At 37.9% G+C, this 16514-nt stretch overlaps 1 pseudogene across 1 annotated transcript in view; it reads left to right on the forward strand.

The window, feature by feature from the left end:
• LOC307051232 (cytochrome c oxidase subunit 7C, mitochondrial-like) overlaps positions 1-12661 on the forward strand; it is a 56618-nt pseudogene extending 43957 nt beyond the window's left edge. The window contains exon 2 of the transcript in view: positions 12482-12661. The product of the transcript in view is annotated as a cytochrome c oxidase subunit 7C, mitochondrial-like (transcript). The remainder of the gene's footprint in view (positions 1-12481) is intronic.
• The last annotated feature ends 3853 nt before the right edge of the window (positions 12662-16514 follow it).

Here is a 16514-nt window from a genome sequence, read left to right on the forward strand (position 1 = left end):
CTCCCTGACTTCAGACTATACTACAAAGCTACAGTAATCAAGACAGTAGGGTACTGGCACAAAAACAGAAAGATAGATCAATGGAACAGGATAGAAAGCCCAGAGATAAACCCACGCACATATGGTCAGCTTACCTTTGATAAAGGAGGCAGGAATGTACAGTGGAGAAAGGACAGCCTCTTCAATAAGTGGTGCTGGGAAAACTGGACAGCTACATGTAAAAGTATGAGATTAGAACACTCCCTAACACCATACACAAAAATAAGCTCAAAATGGATTAAAGACCTAAATGTAAGGCCAGAAACTATCAAACTCTTAGAGGAAAACATAGGCAGAACACTCTATGACATAAATCACAGCAAGATCCTTTCTGACCCACCTCCTAGAGAAATGGAAATAAAAACAAAAATAAACAAATGGGACCTAATGAAACTTCAAAGCTTTTGCACAGCAAAGGAAACCATAAACAAGACCAAAAGACAACCCTCAGAATGGGAGAAAATATTTGCAAATGAAGCAACTGACAAAGGATTAATCACCAAAATTTACAAGCAGCTCATGCAGCTCAATAACAAAAAAACAAACAACCCAATCCAAAAATGGGCAGAGACCTAAATAGATATTTCTCCAAAGAAGATATACAGATTGCCAACAAACACATGAAAGAATGCTCAACATCATTAATCATTAGAGAAATGCATATCAAAACTACAATGAGATGTCATCTCACACCGGTCAGAACGGCCATCATCAAAAAACCTAGAAACAATAAATGCTGGAGAGGGTGTGGAGAAAAGGGAACACTCTTGCACTGCTGGTGGGAATGTGAACTGGTACAGCCACTATGGAGAACAGTATGGAGGTTCCTTAAAAAACTAAAAATAGAACTACCATACGACCCAGCAATCCCACTACTGGGCATATACCCTGAGAAAACCATAATTCAAAAAGAGTCATGTACCAAAATGTTCATTGCATGTGAATTGGTACAGCCACTATGGAGAACAGTATGGAGGTTCCTTAAAAAACTAAAAATAGAACTACCATATGACCCAGCAATCCCACTACTAGGCATATACCCTGAGAAAACCATAATTCAAAAAGAGACATGTACCAAAAGGTTCATTGCAGCTCTATTCACAATAGCCCGGAGCTGGAAACAACCTAAGTGTCCATCATCGGATGAATGGATAAAGAAGATGTGGCACATATATACAATGGAATATTACTCAGCCATAAAAAGAAACGAAACTGAGCTATTTGTAATGAGGTGGATAGACCTAGAGTCTGTCATACAGAGTGAAGTAAGTCAGAAAGAGAAAGACAAATACCGTATGCTAACACATATATATGGAATTTAAAAAAAAAATGTCATGAAGAACCTAGGGGTAAAACGGGAATAAAGACACAGACCTACTTGAGAATGGACTTGAGGATATGGGGAGGGGGAAGGGTAAGCTGTGACAAAGCGAAAGAGAGGCATGGACATATATACACTACCAAACGTAAGGTAGATAGATAGAGGGAAGCAGCCGCAGAACACAGGGAGATCAGCTCGGTGCTTTGTGACCGCCTGGAGGGGTGGGATGGGGAGGGTGGGAGGGAGGGAGATGCATGAGGGAAGGGATGTGGGAACAGATATATATGTATGACTGATTCACTTTGTTATAAAGCAGAAACTAATAAAAAAAAAATCTAGGTAATCTGATTTGAAAAATTAAAAGACCCAGCAAAAAAAAAAAAAAAAAAAAAAATGTCTGGGCACCCTGTGGCCCAATCAAGTTGCTACAAAAAATTAACCATCACAATTGGTATATATTTTCATTATCTTTTTGTATGTATATTATGAAAGAATGTATATCACATATGTGCACATTATAAAACCTAAAACACTCCCTGATTTCCCTCCCCTCAATTAAAGCCCAGAACTCCAAAAAAAAAAAAAAAAAAAAAAGTTCATTGCAGCTATATTTACAATAGCCAGGAGATGGAAGCTACCTAAGTGTCCATCATCGGATGAATGGATAAAGAAGATGTGGCACATATATACAATGGAATACTACTCAGCCATAAAAAGAAATGAAATTGAGTTATTTGTAGTGAGGTGGAGGGACCTAGAGTCTGTCATACAGAGTGAAGTAAGTCAAAAAGAGAAAGACAAATACCATATGCTAACACATATATATGGAATCTAAGAAAAAAAAATGTCATGAAGAACCTAGGGGTAAGACGGGAATAAAGACACAGACCTACTAGAGAATGGACTTGGGGATATGGGGAGGAGGAAGGGTAAGCTGTGACAAAGTGAGAGAGTGGCATGGACATATATACACTACCAAACGTAAAACAGATAGCTAGTGGGAAGCAGCCGCATAGCACAGGGAGATCAGCTCAGTGCTTTGTGACCACCTAGAGGGGTGGGATAGGGAGGGTGGGAGACTTAAGAGGGAAGAGATATGAGAACATATGTATATGTATAACTGATTCACTTTGTTATAAAGCAGAAACTAACACACCATTGTAAAGCAATTATACTCCAATAAAGATGTAAAAAAGAATTTAAAAAATTAAAGAAATGGTACAAGAGTGAGAGGAAACTGGCTGTAGCTATGAAAGACAACATGGGAAATCCCTGTGGTTATGGAAATGTTCTTTGTCTTGATTGTGTCAATGTCAAGATCCTGTTTGTGAGATAATACTATGGTTTTTCAAGATATTACCTTTGGAGAAAACTGGGTAAAGGGTACATAGGACCTCTCTGCATTGTTTCTCACAACTGTATGTGAATCTACAATTATACCAAATTTTTTTTAATTTAAAGCCTCCAGGCCAGACAGTGTCACCAATGAATTCTATCAGCCACTTAAGCAAGATATAACAATTTTACACAAACTCTTCCAGAGAAAAGAATGAAAGCACTAAAATTCCCAATTTATTTTGTGATATTAGAATAACTCTTTTATAACAAAACCCAACAAGATCAATTCAAGACAGAAAAACTTACAAGCCTATTTTACTCATAAAATAGACACCAAAATCCTAAATAAAATATCAACAAACTGAATCCATCAACTTAGAAAAAGGATAATGCATCATGACCAAGTTGAATTAATCCCAGAAAAGCAAACTTGATTTAACATCAGGAAATAATAATTGATGTAATTTACAACATTGTCAGATTAAAGGAGGAAAAACACAGGAAAGATGTAGAAAAAGCACTGAAAAAAATTCTAGATTCATTCACTTTCATGGTGTCCTCTTTGCAAAGTAGAAATAGAAGAAAACTTTCTTGATTATTAGAGATGAAAATCTACAACAAACATTCTTTACAGTAAAATATTGTAAGTGCTCCTTTTCAGATAGGGAACAAGACAAAGATCCCACTTATTGCCACTTCAATTCAGCCCTGTGCACTGTGGTCCTAGCCAGATCAATAAACCAAGAAATTGAAACAAAAAGTATAAGGGATTGAAACAAATGAAAAAAAAAAAACAAGATTATATGATCATGTAGGTAGAAAATTAAAATGAACATACAAGATACATTATTAAAATTAATGAGAGTTGAGTAAGGTTACTGGATTTAAAAAATAGTATGACAAAATCAATTCTATTTCTGTATACTAGCACAAACAATAAAAATAAAATTTATTCTTTTGAAAGATACCATTTACAATAACATTAAAAGAGTACTGAGGAATAAAATCAGCAAAGGTATATAAGTTGTCTCTGAAGAGAACTCTGAGTGTATACATTAAAGACATTAAATGGAAGATGTCTTTAACCATACCATGTTGATGGATTGGAAGATTTAATAATATAATGATATTAATTTTCCCCAAACTGATTTACAAAATAATAACAATCTCAATCATAAATTCAAGAGGTGATTTTGGCAAGCTAATTCTATAACTTATAGCAGTTTGAAAGGCCACAAATAGCTAAGAAACTCAAGAAAAAGCTGAGGAGACTTGCCCTATCAAATAACAAGACTTAGTATAAAAATATAGTCATTAGCATAGAGAACAGACTTGTGATTGCCAGGGGGCGGGGAGGCAGGGGAGGGATGGATTGGGAGTTTGGGATTAGCAGATGCAAACTGTTATACATAGACTGGATAAACAATAGGGAACTATATTCAATATCCTATAATAAACCATAATGAAAAAGAATATGAAAAAGAATATATATGTATAACTGAATCACTTTGCTGTGATTCAAAAATTAACACAACATTGTAAATTAACTATACTTCAATTTTTAAATATAGACATCTGCTTCCAGGTCAGCTGAGGGCAGGACACAAAGGAGGAGGTGGAAGAGCCCCAAGTGACCAGTGGAGCCCTGACATTAGAACAGCCCTGGGGCTGAGTGGAGGGACTCTCCCCATTTCCCTTTCCAAATAGTTTAAACAATTAACAGTGAGGACAGGATCAAGATGGCAAAAGAGTAGGATGGGGAGCTCACCTTCTCCCACAAAAACATTAAAATACATCTACAAGTGGAACAATTCACACAGAACATCTACTGAACACCAGCAGAAGACCTCAGACTCCCGAAAGGGCAAGAACACACATGTAACCAGGTAGGACAAAAGGAAAAAAGAAAAAGAAAGGAATTAAGATGGGGTCTGTGCCCCAGGGAGAGAGCTGTGAAGGCGGAAAGGTTCTCACACCCTGGGAAGTCTCCTCACTGTCGTGGAGATCAGCCTGGATGGAGGGGGAGTTTCAGAGCTTTGGAGGAGAGCATAGCAACTGGTGTGCAGAAGGCAAAATGGACAGTAACATGCACAGAAGGTCAGCACCACCGCCCTGTGTTCCCCAGACTGAGACGCTTGTCTGTCAGTGTGGGTGGGGGCTGGGTGCTGAAGCACAGGCTTCAGAGGTCAGACCCAGGGAGAAGGCTGGGGTTGGCTGCACAGACACAGCCTGAAGAGGTTGGACTGTGGCAACTGAGGGTGTATTCAGAACAAGCCTGGGCCCACCAGAGAGGCAAGCACCTTTGTTGGGGAGCATACAAGGAGAGAGGTGGGACCACCATAAGGGCTTCTTTCCCTATGAGTGCTCCCAGAAAACAGGACACTGCCTACAGAAACTCCAGGGGTGGACGCAAGTAGCCGCCACCATTGTGGGCTCCAGAGGTGGGCACGGGCCACCACTATGAGACCCGTGGACAGATCGCAAGCACTACTCCCACTGTCCCAGGAGTGAGAGGAGAGCAACCACAGCTAGGAGATCCCCAAGCAGGTGCCAAGTGCAGCCCCCCACTGCCCCAGGAGTGCACGGACAGCAGTCACCTATATGAGACCTGCAAGCAGGCATCAAGCCCTGCCTCCACCATCCAAGGGGCATGCAAGGGCCACTGACCTGCACACATGATATAAAGGGGACAAGGGTCAGCACATGCTGAGGAAAGAGACAGCAAGCATCCAAACTAAAAGCAGCCCCTCAATTCCAGAAAAGATGGAGTAGAAGGACTTGAGTTCACCTTTTCTCACAAAAACACCAAACTCACAACCAACTGTTGAACAACCATTGACAAAAAAGACTGGAACCTACCAAATATATATGTATTTTACATTCAAAGACAAAAAAGCCACAACAAGATGATAGAAGGGGTGCTTTCGTGATATAATCAAATCCTATACCTACTGAGATGGGGGACAAAACACAAACTGGAAAATAATTATATCAGAGAGGTTCTCCAACAAGAGTGAGGTTCCTGAGCCCCACGTCATGTTACCCAGCCTGAGGGTCTGGCATCAGGAGGAGTCCCCAGCACATTTGCCCTTGAATCCACCAGGGCTGGAGTGCAGGAGCTCTACAGGACAAGGAGAAACAGATACTCCACGCTTGAAGGACATACACAAGGTTTCAAGTACACTGGGACCCAGCATAAAGCAGTAGCTCCATAGGACCCTGGGCTGGGCCTAGCTATGAGTCTTGGAGGGTCTCCTGTGGAGGCAGGAGTCAGCTGTGGCTCACTGAGGAGGCAAGGACACTGGTGGCAGAGGCCCCAGAGAATACTGATCAGTGTAAACTCTCCTGGAAGTTGCCATTTTGGCATCAAGGCCTGGCCATACCCAACAGCCTACAGGCTCTAGTGCTGGAACGCCTCAGGCGAAACAACCAGCAGGATAGGAACACAGCCCCGCTCATCAGCAGACAGGCTGCCTAAAGCCATACTGAGCCAACAACCACCTCTAAACACAAACCTTAACATGGCCATGGCCAGCAGAGAGCAAGACCCAGCACCACCCACCAGAGGGCAGACACCAGTCCCTCCCACCAGGAAGCCTGCACAAGCCTCTGGAACAACCCCACCCACCAGGAGGCAGATACCAGAAAGAGGAGCTATGATCATGCAGCCTACAGAATGGAGACTAAAACACAGAAAGTTAGACAATATGACATGGCAGAGGAATATGTCCCAGACGAAGGAACAAGATAAAAACTCACAAGGAAAACTAAATGAAGTGGAGATAGGCAATCTACCTGAAAAAGAATTCAAAGTAATGATAGTAAAGATGATCCAAGATCTCGGTAAAAAATGTTGGCATGGATCAAGAAGATACAAGAGATGTTTAACAAAGACTTAGAAGAACTAAAGAACAAACAAACAGAGATGAACAATACAATAATTAAAATTTTTAAATTCACTAGAAGGAATCAATAGCAGAATAAGTAAGGAAGAAAAACGGATGAGTGAGCTGGAAGACAGAATGGTGGAAATCACTGCCACAGAACAGAATAAAGAAAATAGAATGAAAAGAAATGAAGAAAATCTCAGAGACCTCTGGGACAACATTAAACACACCAACATTTGCATTAAAAGGGGCCCAGAAGGAGAGGAGAGAGAGAAAGAACTGAGAAAATATTTGAAGAGATAGTAGTTGAAAACTTCCCTAACATGGGAAATGAAATAGTCATCCAAGACCAGGAAGTGCAGAGAGTCCCAGGCAGGATAAACCCAAGGAGGAACACACCAAGACACATAATTATCAAATTAATAAAAATTAAAGACAAAGAAAAAATATTAAAAGCAACAAGAGAAAAGCAACAAATAACATACAAGGGAGCACTCATAATGTTATAAGCTGATTTCTCACCAGAAACTCTGATGGGCAGAGGGAGTGGCACAACATATTTAAAGTGATGACGGGAAAACCTACAACCAAGAACACTCTACCCAGCAAGTCTCTGATTCAGATTCAATGGAGAAATCCAAAACTTTACAGATAAGCAAAAGCTAAGAGAATTCAGCACCACAAAACCAGCTTTACAACAAACGCTTAAGGAACTTCTCTAGGTGGAAAAGAAAAGGCCACAACTAGAAACAAGAAAATTAGGAATGGGAAAGTTCACCGGTAAAGGCAAAAATACAGTAAGAAGAAAAAAAAATTAGAAAAAAAAATACAGTGAGATAGGAAATCATCCACACATAAATATGATATCAAAACCAGCAATCATGAGAAGAGGTAAGTACAAATGCAGAATGTTGGAAATCCATTTGAAATTAAAAGACCAGCAACTTAAACAATTTTGTTTATATATAGACTGCCATATCAAAACCTCATGGGAACTGCAAATCAAAAATCTACAATAGAAACATACACAAAACAGAAAAAGCAATCCAAAAGCAACACTAAAGATAGTCATAAAATCACAACAAAAGAAAACAAAAGAAGAAGGGAACACAAAAGATCTTCAAACAAAATCCAAAACAATTAAGTAAATAGCAGTAAGAACATAAATATAGATAATTACCTTAAATGTGAATGGATTAAATGCTCCACCCAAAAGACATAGACTGGCTGAAAGAACACAAAAACCAGAATCGTATATATGCTGCCTAGAAGAGATCCACTTCAGATCTAGGGACACATACAGACTGAAAGTGAGGGGATGGAAAAAAGTATTCCATGCTAATGGAAATTAAAAGACAGCTGGGGAGGGCTTCCCTGGTGTCGCAGTGGTTGAGAGTCCGCCTGCTGATGCAGGGGACACGGGTTCGTGTCCCAGTCCGGGAAGATCCCACATGCCGCGGAGCAGCTAGACCCGTAAGCCATGGCCACTGAGCCTGAGCGTCCGGAGCCTGTGCTCCACAACGGGAGAGGCCACAACAGTGAGAGGCCCACGTACCGCAAAAAAAAAAAAAAAAGACAGCTGGACTAGCAATACTCATATCAGACAAAATAGACTTTAAAATAAAGACTGTTACAAGAGACAAAGAAGGACACTACATTATGATCAAGGGATCAATCCAAGAAGAAGATACAACAACTGTAAATATATATGCACCCAACATAGAAGCACCTCAATATATAAGGCAAAAGCTTACAGCCATAAAAGGAGAAATTGAAAGTAACACAATAATAGTGGAGGACTTTAACACCCCACTTTCATCAATGGACAGACCCTCCAGACAGAAAATCAAAAAAGGAAACACAGGCCTTAAATGACACATGAGACCAGATGGACTTAATTGATATTTATAGAGCATTCCATCCAAAAGCAGCAGAATACACATTCTTCTCAAGTGCACATGGAACATTCTCCAGGACTGATCACATGCTGGGCCATAAAGCGAGACTTGGTAAATTTCAGAAAACTGAAATCATATCAAGCATCTTTTCCAACCACAATGCTATGAGATTAGAAATCAACTACAAGAAAAAAATCTGTGAAAAACACAAACACTTGGAGGCTAAACAATATGCTACTAATGGATCACTGAAGAAATCAAACAGGTAATCAAAAAAATACCTAGAGAAAAATGAAAATGAAAGCACAATGAACCAAAATTTATGGGATGCAGCAAAAGCAGTTCTAAAATGGAAGGTTATAGCAATATAATCTTACCTCAGGAAACAAGAAAAATCTCAAATAAACAACCTAATCTTACACCTAAAGCAACTAGAGGAAAAAAAACAAAACCCAAAGTTAGTAGAAGGAAAGAAGTCATGAGGATCAGAGCAGAAATAAATGAGACAGAGACAGAAAAAAATAGAAAAGATCAATAAAACTGAAAGCTGGTTCTTTGAAAAGATATAAACAAAATTGATAAACCTTTAGCCAGACTCATCAAGAAAAAAACAGAGAGGTCTCAAAACAATAAAATTAGAAATGAAAAAGGAGACATTACAATGGACACCACAGAAATACAAAGGATCATAAGAGATTAGTATAAGCAATTATATTTCAATAAAATGGATAACCTAGAAGAAATGGACAAATTCTTAGAAAGGTACAGTCTCCCAAGACTAAACCAAGGAGAAATAGAAAATATAAACAGATCAATCACAAGTAATGAAATTGAACCTGTGATTTTAGAAATTTGCAACAAAGAAAAATCCAAGACCAGATGGCTTCACAGGTGAATTCTACCAAGCATTTAGAGAAGAGTTAACACCTATCCTTCTGAAATTATTCCAAAAAAATTCCAGAGGAAGGAACACCCCCAAACTCATTCTATGAGACTACCATCACCTTGATAAAAAAAAAAATAGTCAAAGATACCACAAAAAAAAGAAAATTACAGGCCAGTATCACTGATGAAGATAGACACAAAAATCCCCAACAAATACCTGCAAAATATCCAATTCCAACAATACATTCAAAGGATCAACACCATGATCAAGTGGGATTTATCCCAGGGTTGCGAGGAGTTTTCAGTATCTGCAAATCAATCAGTGTGATACACCACATCAACCAATTGAAGAATAAAAACCATATGATCATCTCAATAGATTCAGAAAAAGCTTTCAAAAAAACTCAACACAATTTATGATAAAAACTCTCCAGAAAGTAGGCATAGAGAGAACCTACCTCAACATAATAAAGGCCTTTTATGACAAACTCACAGCTAACATCATACTCAATGGTGAAAAACTGAAAGCATTCCATCTAAGATCAGGAACAAGATGAGGATGTCCACTCTCACCACTTTTATTCAACATAGTTTTGGAAGTCCTAGCCATGGAAATTAGAGAGGGGGGGGAAATAAAAGGAATCCAAATTGGAAAAGAAGAAATAAAGATGTAAGTGCAGATGACAGGATACTATACATAGAAAATCCTAAAGATGCTACTAGAGCTCATCAATGAATTTGGTAAAGTGGCAGGATACAAAATTAATACACAGAAATCTGTTGCATTTCTATACACTAACAATGAAAGATCAGAAAGAGAAATTATAGAAACAATCCCATTTACCATCACATCAAAAAGAATAAAAATACCTAGGAATAAACCTACTTAAGGAGGCAAAAGATCTCTACTCTGAAAACTATAAGATGCTGATGAAAGAAATCAAAGATGACACAGGCAGATGGAAACATACACCATGTTCTTGGACTGGAAGAATCAATACTGTGAAAATGACTATACTACCCAAGGCAATCTACAAATTCAATGCAATTACTATCAAATTACCAATGGCATTTTTCACAGAACTAGAACAAAAATGTTTTTAATTTGTATAGAGACACAAAATACCCCGAATAGCCAAAGCACTCTTTTTTTTTTTTTTTTTTTTTTTTTTTTGCGGTACGCGGGCCTCTCACTGTTGTGGCCTCTCCCGCTGCGGAGCACAGGCTCCGGACGCGCAGGCTCAGCGGCCATGGCTCACGGGCCCAGCCGCTCCGCGGCATGTGGGATCTTCCCGGACCGGGGCATGAACCCGGGTCCCCTGCATCGGCAGGCGGACTCTCACCCACTGCGCCACCAGGGAAGCCCGCCAAAGCACTCTTGAGAAAGAAAAATGGAGCTGGAGGGATCAGGCTCCCTGACTTCAGACTATACTACAAAGCCACAGTCATCAAAAAATTATGGTACTGGCACAAAAACAGAAATATAGATCAATGGAACAGGATAGAAAGTCCAGAGAGAAACCCACACACCTATGGTCACCTAATGTATGACAAAGGAGGCAAGACTCTACAATGGAGAAAAGACAGTCTCTCCAGCAAATGGTGTTGGGAAAACTTGACAGCTACATGTAAAAGAATGAAATCAGAACACTCCCTAACACCATACACAAAAATAAACTCAAAATGGATTAAAGACCTAAATGTAAGACTGGATACTATAAAACCCTTAGAGGAAAACATAGGCAGAACACACTCTGACATAAATCTCAGCAAGATCTTTTCTGACCTACCTCCTAGAGTAATGGAAATAAAGACAAAAATAAACAAATGGGACTTAATTAAACTCAAAAACTCTTGCACAGCAAAGGAAACCATATACAAAATGAAAAGACAAGCCATAGAATGGGAGAAAATATTTGCAAATGATGGTACTGACAAGAGATTAATCTCCAAAATTTACAAACAGTTCATGCAGCTCAATAGCAAAACAAACAAACAACCCAATCAAAAAAAATGGGCAGAAGACCTAAATAGACATTCCTCCAAAGAAGACATACAGATATCCAGGAGGCACATGAAAAGATGCTTAACATCACTAATTATCAGAGAAATGCATATCAAAACTACAATGAGATATCACCTCACACTGATCAGAGTCGCCATCATCAAAAAGTCTACAAACAATAAATGCTGGAGAGGGCATAAAGAAAAAGGAACCCTCCTTCACTGTTGGTGGTAATGTAAATTGATATTACTACTATGGAGGTTCCTTTAAAAACTAAAAATAGAGATACCATACGATACAGTAATTCCATTCCTGGGCATATACCCTGAAAAAACCATAATTCAAAAAGATACATGCACCCCAGTGTTAACTGCAGTGCTGTTTCCAATAGCCAAGACATGGAAACAAGCTAAACGGCTATCAACAGAGGAATGGATAAAATAAGATGTGGTACCTATATACAATGGAATATTACTCAGACATTTAAAAGAATGAAATAATGCCATTTGCTGCAACATGGATGGACCTGGAGATAATCATACTAAGTAATTAAGTCAGACAGAGAAACACAAATATCATATGATATCATTTATATGTGGAATCTAAGAAAAATGATACAAATAAACTTATTTACAAAATAGAAACAGACTCACTGACTTAGAGAATGAACTTATGTTTACCAGGGTAGAAGGGTGAGGGGGAGGGATAAATTGGGAGTTTGGGATTGACATGTACACACTGCTCTATTTAAAATAGATAACCTAACACAACATTGTAAAGCAATTATACTCCAGTAAAGATGTTTAAAATAAATAAATAAATAAATAAAATTTGGGAAAAAAATAAAACATAAAATAGATAACCAAGGACCTACTCTATAGCACAGGGAACTCTGCTTAATACTCCGTAATAACCTAAATGGGAAAAAAAATTGAAAAAGAATAGATACAAGTATATATATAACTCAATCACTTTGCTGTACACCTGAAACTAACACAACATTGCTACTCAACTATGCTCCAATACAGCTTGGTGTGCTGCCACTATTTCTTGCACCTTCAGTCTCTGTGCCTTTCGCAGAGCTTCCCACAGCACTATGTTGGGATAGAGCATCCAGAGGTTCACAACCTCTGTGGTCCATAGGAGCCACTATGAGGAGGGTCCAGGGAAGAATTTACCATTTTCAGTGGAAAAGAAGTAGCAGTTACTAGCTATTATGAGTGTGTACTTTGGGTCTGGATTTGCTGTGCCTTTCTTTAGGGGAAGACAACAACTGCTTAAAAAATAATCCATGAGATAGATATGTAGAGCAGATTTTAAGAGGGGCAGTCTCTTTGAAAAAAGGATCAAATTCTTGAACTCAGCATCCTAGATATGTTTGTAAATAAACTTATGGCATAAACCCTTAATGCTTCTCCTCTGAAATATGAAACATGCTAATTGAGCTTGTACTTACTTTTTATTTGGGTAACATTCCATTATTAGTTTCTTAATTAAATATTACATGATTAAGCTTGTTTCTTGGTCTTAAATTCTGAATTTTAATTTTCGTTTGCTTGTTCAGGAATTTGTCAGTAATTCACTGTAAAAGAGAAATGCAAACTTTGTCCTGTACGTTTTTTTAATTTAAGGGGAGAGAAAAGATACACTTTTAGTCTTTTTTTACTTGGAGGAATAAATTCATTTTTCTCCATGAGTGACAATTAGTTAACCATTAGGAAAACCAGTAGTGTATGCAGATTTAAGTTCAAGAGCTTCATTTTATTCATCTAGACCTGTACCCTAAAACTGAAATTTTTCACTTGATAAATGTGCTACTGACCAACAGTAGTCTTTTTTAGAATGAATGAAAGAATATTTGAAATGGAATGTAATCGCATATTAGACAACATAGGAAATATTCCCATTTTATTCTGCAGATTTGACTACTAGAAATGGGTTACGAGGTGGCTCTGATTAGTAATTGTATCAGTGAATCAAAATTATGAGTAGTGAAATGCTGCTTACCACTTAAAATGTAATGACTTAGTTCCTAGGGCTTTATATTAGGGCAGGGGAAAAATAATTAGCTACTGAGTATTTTAATCCCAATTTGGTCCCTAGAATACCTATCTTTCTTTAGGCTCTTCAATAACCACCCGGCAGCTACTTAAATATGGATGCAATTTAGTTTAAATGACTTTGTCCAACCTTTCCATGTATTTGTGTGTTGTTTTTTGATTATCCATTGATGAGTCAGATGTTATTCTGTGCTTGGAGAGTGTTTCTATATAACATTAAGAATTTCTACCTTTGGGAACAGTAGAAGCAGGAGTAAGAGTTTAGGGTTCATAAAATGATTTTGAATTCTTGGTTCGAATCTTTGCTCAAATACAAATGTAACATTCTGGATTTTCTTGGAGGGAATGGGAATAGGGTCTCTTTCCTATTTTTACATTCGCTGAGCTATATAAAAATATTTTAAGTGCTGGAAAAAAAACTATACTCCAATATAAAATAAAAAAATGTTTAACTGTTCTGGTCATATTAATACCTCACAATAGACTTCAGAGCAAACAGCAAGGTTAAAGAGAGTTACTACATAATAAAAGTTGCCATTCACCGGGCAGATAAAACAAATTATAAAACCATAGCCTCAAAGCATATAAAGCAAATTTGATAGTGTTACAAGGAGGAACAAAAAATCTACCACCATGCCAGGAGATTTTAACATAGCTCTCTCAATAATTGTCTTGAGCAAATAAAAAGTGATAGGGATAGAATATTTGAACCACACAACAAATAAGCTTGATTGAGAGATGTATGTAGAACCCTGCAATTAGAGAAAACAAAACATTTTCAAACTCACACAAAACTACACAAAAAAACATGTACCAGGCACAATGCCACAAAAAGACTTTTTCAGTACCACATAATCAAAATCATAAAACATGTTCTCTAATCATAATTCAGTAAAACAGAAATCAATAACAGAAAAGATGACCAAAGAATCTCTGTACATTTGGAGACTTAAATGTGTAATTGTTAATAATTTGTAAGTCAAAGAAGAAACTATAATGGACATTAGAATCTATTACAAATTAAGTGATTAGAGATACATCTATATATATTATCTGATATCTATTAGAGATATATATCAGAACTTGTATGATGCATGTACAACCACAGATGGAGGGAAATATGTGCATTAGAAAAAAATGTCTATATTAGAAAAGAATAAAAAGTTTACACAGCAGAGATCTGAGAATTCAGCTCAAGAAATTACAAAAAGAACAGCAGGATAAACCTGAAGAAAATGGAAAGCAAAAAAGAAACAGTAAGAGCAGACATTTCTAAAATAGAAAACAAATCACAACAAGGATTAATAAAACCAAAAATTGATTCTTTGCAAAAACTAATAAAATAGCAAACCCACAGCAAGACTGATCAGGAAAGAGAGTATAAACAACATTAGGAACAAAAAAGAAGACATAGTTTTCACAGATTTAGCAGAGATTTTTTTAAACATAACGGATTACTACAAACAACTTTATGCAATCTATATGAAAACGTAAATGAAATGGACCATTTCCTAGAAAAATGGTTTGCCAAAATGAACTCAAGAAGAAATGGAAAACTTAAATAAGCCTATAAAAGAAAGCAAATCAATAGTTAATCAACTCACAAAAACAAAAACAAAACACCAGGCCCAGACACTTTAAGAGGCATCTCTATCTTACACAAAATGTTTCAGAAAATAGAAAGAAGGAAAAGCTCCTCAATTCATTTTATGACGCTGGGAAATTCTCAAAACAAATGCCAGACAAGAACAGTAAAAGAAATGAAAATTATGGGCCAATCTCACTTATGAACAATGATAGAAAAATTCCAAATAAAACTCTAGCAAATCAGATTTTTAGAAGATAATACCTCATGACCAAGAAGAGCATATCCCAGTAATACAAGCATTGATAAATTCTAAGGTACTAGTATAATTCACTACATTAACATATTAAGGAAGAAAAATCTGTGATCCCCTCAATAGATACAGAAAAAGCACCTGATACAATTAAACACCCATTTATGATTAAAAAAAAAAAACCTCTTAACTAATTAGTAATAGAAGGGAACTCCCCTGGGAAATAAATTAGTTTTGAGAATTATCGCTAGTAATGCCCAATGGGTACAATTACTGGCACTTGAAACCGAGTGGACGGGGGACCTCCTGGAGCCTGCCTGGCAGCATTTCGTCATTACTGCTGACCAGGAAATGCTGTGTATGTAGTCATCTTTCCTTTTCTGAAGAGAAATTCATGTAGGGCTCCATCCTGCACTTGCTTCACCACCGGTCATTTGCTTAGGCAAGGGGAGGGCCGGGACTTGTCTTATGAGTTCACAGCTCATTGGATGACATGAAACTGTATCAGGACCTAAAGGACAGCCTGCGCATCTCCCAGAGAGCTCCCGGTATTTGACCTAGAAGGAGCAACTAGATGTGCCCTGGCTTGTATCCCTTGGGGAAAGGGCACCATGTTACATGTGTGACAAAGATTGAAATAGATCTTTTGTACATGGAAGGGCAGACTGCAGCAAAAACTACCTAGCTGTTCACAAACCTCATTCTTTCTTCCTTCCAGGTACACCCATCCACTACAGAATCCAGCCTCCATCACAGTTACGTGTGGCCATATGACTGAGCTCTGGCCACTGGAAAGTAGGCATAAGTGGTACACACCACTTCCAGGCCTGATCCATAAAATTCTCCTATGCATGACCCTCCCGTGTTCCTTCTGCTTCCATGGTGGCCTTAGAAGCCACATTTTGGAGAGGACTTGGGTCCCGTGTGTGATCATTTAGATAACTGTCCATCCACCAGAAATACATGACATGAAAGTTAACTGAGCAAAAATTAAACTCACTTTTTGCTGCAGACACTGAGATTTTGAGGTCTGTTACAGCATCTAATATTATCTTAACTAACAGAGGTAACTAAATCCCACATATTTTAGGTGACATGTTAAACTCATTCTCTTTAGAGTCAGCAACAGATCAAGAATGTTCAATGTCTCATGGAGATTCATTAAAAAACTAAAAATAGAGCCACCATATGATCCAGCAATGCCACTCCCGGGCATATATCTGGAAAAGATGAAAACTCTAAT

The sequence above is a fragment of the Hyperoodon ampullatus genome (assembly GCF_949752795.1).
Source record: "Hyperoodon ampullatus genome assembly, chromosome: 4".
Classification (NCBI taxonomy): domain Eukaryota; kingdom Metazoa; phylum Chordata; class Mammalia; order Artiodactyla; family Ziphiidae; genus Hyperoodon; species Hyperoodon ampullatus.